Source organism: Cyrtonyx montezumae, unplaced genomic scaffold (genome assembly GCF_038088225.1).
Source record: "Cyrtonyx montezumae isolate F1298 unplaced genomic scaffold, pur_monq_1.0 scaffold_29, whole genome shotgun sequence".
NCBI classification, from domain to species: Eukaryota; Metazoa; Chordata; class Aves; order Galliformes; family Odontophoridae; genus Cyrtonyx; species Cyrtonyx montezumae.
In genome coordinates, this window is record NW_027072033.1 from 6,982,145 (window position 1) to 6,987,552 (window position 5,408).

At 42.6% G+C, this 5,408-nt stretch overlaps 1 long non-coding RNA gene across 1 annotated transcript; it reads right to left on the minus strand.

Annotated features, from left to right (window-relative positions):
- Positions 1-882: 882 nt before the first annotated feature.
- Positions 883-5,115, minus strand: LOC136051312 (uncharacterized). Its single transcript, XR_010622461.1, has 2 exons — positions 4,944-5,115; positions 883-1,215 (listed from the first exon to the last, which is right to left on the minus strand). It is a non-coding gene; the product is annotated as an uncharacterized LOC136051312 (long non-coding RNA).
- Positions 5,116-5,408: the final 293 nt, after the last annotated feature.

Genomic DNA, 5,408 nt, shown 5'->3' on the forward strand with positions numbered 1-5,408 from the left:
TCTACATATATAGATTTGTCCAATAACCTCGTGACTAAGTATGAGACCCTCTGCAAAACCAACATGAGGATATATTTAATTCCGTGGCAATTTCTTGCATACAGTTAACAAACAGGTTAGCCCACTTGGTAGATCCAGATTCCCCTAGGATTTTTCTCACCTCGTCATAGAGAGGTGATTTTGTTTTCCTGTATCTTGTTTTCCTGTGTTCTTTGCCTGACCTACAACTGCTTGGTAACATTTTTTACTACCTCTTCCTCGTATTGATCCTGGACTCCGCTGCTATCGGAATATCCCCACATTTCTGATTTGGAAAAACAGATATTCTCCTCTCCTTTTGGACAAACACAGCCATTTATGGATCCGCCTTTTCCTTTGTCAGCTGCCACCCAGAGGTTATGCCCAGCAACTATACAAGTCTCTAATGAACCCCTGTCATAACAGGCCACATTTATGTGGGTATGGAACGATAGTGCCCATTCTGTAGTTCAAGAATATTTAACATATTGGTAGCACATTGAGCATGGGTTTGCAGTCCCACTGCTGGGATAGCTCAGTATGGTCAGGAGAATTATTATGCCCCACCACTTTCTCATCCCTCTGCCTCCTCTGCCTACTGGGTTGCATACAGCAGCGGGGTAAACTGTCTTCTCGGCAGCAAGGATAGTCTTCAGGGGCTCCATACGAGCAGTTATATCCTGCGCACCCCTGCCCAAGATTTCCCAATTTGGACTCTTGCTAGTCAGACACTACGGGGCACCCAGTTTTGTTGTTGGTACTCTATTGTTATATTTTCTGCTCCCTTACCTAGCTGTCCCTTGACCCTGGGAACGAATAGCTTTTACCCCTATCAGGAGTCTAAGTTTCAAAGTTGTTGTCCACTTCTTTTTTTTTATTTTTATTTTTTTTTTTACTTTGGTATAAGATGTCCTACCCTCAAATAATCACTGCAAAGCCCCCTCCTTTGTGGACACCCCTCCTGCAATGGTATCACCGCTTCTCCTTACAATTAACAACATGTATAAATCATACAAAAGGGTAGCATCCACACTTACACTTTAGGTAGGCAATTTATTTCTTTGTGTGAGCTTTATCGTTGAATTCATATTTTCAGTTCTCCTGGAGATGATGTAACTTCCCAGTCTTTAGTATCTATGGGACCTTTTACACAGGAGATGTGAGTCCAGCCTCTCTCCACGGTATGCACCGCCGTTTCTGTAGTTAAGGTAACAAGAAAAGGTCCCTCCCAACATGGGGTTAAGGAAGTTTCTTTCCAGGTTTTTATTAGCACTCTATCTCCTGGCTCCAGATGTTAAGGGGATTACATTATGTTGTCAGCAAATCTGCCTCCTTATCTTCACAGACTCCCCCACTGAGTTGCAAACAGCAATTCCTCTTATCTTCTCTGGACCCTCCATTGTGTTGTAAACAACCATCCTAACCACCATTGTGTTGTCCTTATCTTCATGGGATCACCCCTGTACTGAGATGCAAACAGCAGCTCTCTTCAGCAGTACCTGCATTTCTATAGTCCCTGAGTTTGTTCCTAAAGTTACCTGTTTGCTCAAGCTATGATGCCTAGTTTAGATTCAATCCAATTCAATTCCTTGATTCAATTCCATATAGTATCTCATAGGGGGATGTCCCGTGTTCCGAATTGGGCATACTCCTACCCTTAAAGTAAGGCTAAGGATAGGCATTTTATCCAAGACATCTTCGTTTCTAACATTAACTTTGATAACTGGGCCTTCAAAGTACCATTCATCCTCTCCACCCACGCCAAACTCTGTGGATGCCATGGGGTGTGATATTCCCACCTTATCCCCAAGGCTTCCGCTAAACCTTTTAAAATTTGGGAGGTAAAACGGGTTCCTTGAGCGGAACCAATTACCCCTGTCAAACCATATCTAGGAATAACGTCTTCCAAGAGATTTTTGACCACTGTTTCAGCAGTGGCCCTAGTTGTGGGAAACACCTCTACCCAATGAATTAATAAGTCTACTATTACTAGCAAATACTTATACCTTCCTGCCTTTGATAATTCAGTAAAACCTATCTGTACTCTATACCTTCCTGCCTTTGATAATTCAGTAAAACCTATCTGTACTCGTTTGCAAGATCTGTGTGCCAATGGTCTCCCTCCTGAGGGTGTTTTTCGTAGATTTCGTTTGTTAACCTTTTTGGCAAATTAAGCAACCTCTTATTTCTTGCTTTGCTATTTCAAATATCCCTACACACCCATAGAATTTTAAGAAACGATCTGCCAATGCCCTACTTCCCCAGTGGGTTCTCTGGTGCATTTGCTGCACAATTCTTTGGGCAAAGTTCTTGGCTAATAATTCCTGGCCATCGGGCAAAATCCACTTATTATCAGTCCATTTTATTCCTAATTTCTCAAAGCTCTCTCTTTCTTTTTGAGAATAGATTTTTGGTGTTACCTTTTTGTCATCTTGGGTTCTTATTTCCTCTCTAGTTAGCCTGCCCCTTTTGCCTCCTCATCTGCCCGATTAACTCAGTCTCTATTAAAGGATGCAATTGAGCTGGGGAGGCTTCTAATTTTTCTAGCCTTACTTTTATTCCTTCTAGTCCTTCTGGAGGATACTTTTTTTTTTTAGGTACTCTATGTATAAAAGTGTCACTGGTATCCATACAATTACCCTTCAGAGCCTCTAGTAAGAGAGTTGCATTATGTTTTTCATTTTCTAATCGTCTTTTGAGTTCATCTGTCTATTTCTGCAGAGTTTTAACCAATTCCTGAAGTGATTCTGTAGTTTGGCTTTACTGATTTCAACTGCTGGTCACGGAATTCTATGGCTGCAACCGGAGCCGAATCTAATACTGCATAAATAATTACCTTCCCGTTTCCAGCTCGGGTACGACCGTTTTTCTGCAGGATACCGTCTGAAACACTCTGCAAATTATGCCAGTTCTGCCGTGCCCAGTCTGTTAACGAGGGTCTGGCACCATGCCTTTCTAAGAGGTCGAATAATACATCTTCACTTTTCATTGTGACTACACTGTCGCTCATTTCTCTGTACTCAGAAAAGGTCTACACTGAGGGAGAGGACATACTCAAAAGCTCAATTAACACCTCACCACCCCCCATCCAGGAAGGCACAACACACCTATTAAACAAATGTAAATACTGTTCCAATCACTCCTCCCTCTTGCTGAGGGGAGCACACAAAAAGACAAAAGCTAAAAACAACACTTTCATAAGCTACAGTAAATAAACTTCTTGGAGAGCTACACAGTTCCTCACTTCCCCAAGCTTAACGCTTATGGGTGGAATTCCCAGTTTTCCTGTGCTTTCTTTCGAATGCCACAGCTGGGGATTGATTTCTTCCTCATCTTTTTGCGTGAGAACACAGTCTTGAAACTCTCTCCTTCATTTATGGCAAGGTTTATTCCTAATGCCACTATTAAATCCCTCCCCAGTAAGTTATATTCTGCCTCGGGGACCACTAATAAATTCCCTAAACAAATTTTTGTTTCAGCTTCAATCGTTACACCTTTTTATTTTTTTATTTTTTTCCCTATTGGGACCCATAAGGGTTCACGTTTTGCCCTGACTACCAGGCTTTTATCCTTGCTTACTATACACCCTTTAGGTAGTTTCCGTATTGTGGACCTTTCAGCTCCTGTATCTATTAAGAATATAGTTTCTTCCACCTGGGGACCTACTTTTAACCTTATCATGGGCTCTTTAGTTGGTCTCCTCCCCAGGATGTATATAGCCCCTACACCCCTATTCTTTAAATGCATCCTTCCTGTCGTGTTTATTTATTCGTTTATCTATTTTAATTATCTATTTTAAATTTTGATTCAGTGTCCTTTCTTCCCACAATAATAACATTCTATTCTTTGTTCGGATCCCTTTTGAGGAGGCTTTCCAATGCTCTTATTAATATTCCTAAGGTTTTCTCTTTTCTTAGGAATTTCCTCCTTTTTCACCTCTCTTACAGCCACGACAAATATTCGGGCCTTTGCTTTTTGTTTCTCCTCATCCCGCCTTACATATACTTTCTGTGTTTCTCTCAGTAATTCATCTAGTCCCTGTTTCCTGCCAATATTCTAACTTTTCCAATTTCTTTCTAATGTCCTTCCAAGACCTGGCCACAAACTGGGTTTTTGCCTGCCCACTGGGGTATCAGGGTCTCCTTAACCCTTTTGCCCACAATTCATACCCTCAATTACACTTTCGTATACCGTTAACAATTGCATTTCTATATGCTACCTTATCCCATTTCCCTTCACGCCTAAGAAACAATGTTAGTTGATCTTATAGCGTAAAGTCCCATTTAGGGCTATGGACACCTTTCCTCTATTGGTCTGCCCTCCTCATTTAAAAGACAGAAACTCCCATCTATGACATACATACAGACAGAAGACAAGTGGTGTACACACAAAGAGAAGAATAATGACAGTTGGACGGAACCGCGGATCGGGACTCCGCACTCGCTCCGCACGTATCCAGCACACTCATTCACGAGTGTGCATCGGCCAATACACCCAATCGGGTCTCATTTGTTTTCCACCCCACATTTCAATAATTTCAACAGATTCACAATAATGGACCATCATTTTTTGTTTTGTTTTGTTTTTCCTTTCTGGGATGGCCCATTTCCCCAATATTTTATCATTAACCCCAGCGGACTGTCTGGGGGTATTTCAAGTAATTTGCTCTCTTCCTTATCCTTGGGGCCTCTCTGTGGGTCCCTCCTGGGGTCAGCAGATTTCAACTTCCTCTGTCCTGTGTCCTTATTCCAGGGTTCCTTTCTTTCCTTAACCTATGTCTCCCTCCCCTTAATTTTAGGTGATTTGTTCCCTTCTCTGGGCCTCTCTGTGGGTCCCTGGGAATTTCCAACCACCCCTTTAAGGGTCTTTCTTCAAACTAAAGCTCTCCACCCCGGAACTCACCCTCCCAACCAAGTGGTACTCACAGTCCGATGTTCTCGCCTGGATCTTCGTGCACAAGAATTATGGGATTTTAACTGCAGTTTTTCCAAGGGAGCTCTTTTCCTTGCTTATTGCCTTTCCAAGTTCGTGTGGTGCGAAAGGTCGGGCAAGGATCCTTTTCTCCCGAGGCTACCGAAAAGGTAGGGCACCTCCCCGGGAGTCAGGATGTCCCGCTGAATCCAGTCACATCACGTCGGGGTCACCAATTTGTCATAAATGCTCAGAGTCCAATCGGAGATATCGGAATATTTTATTACAATCAAAAGGTGAAAAGCAATAAGCAAGCAGCGCTGGGTGTGCCGGGGAGTCTCCACTCCACCAACGACGCACACCAAGAAGATGGTTCTCTTTTCTTTTATACAGTGTGTTATTTAACATAAAGGAGGAAGTCCCCTCCTCCTTTCCGTTAATCAATTTATTCTTCTACGCTTGCGTGGCTAGTCGCTAGG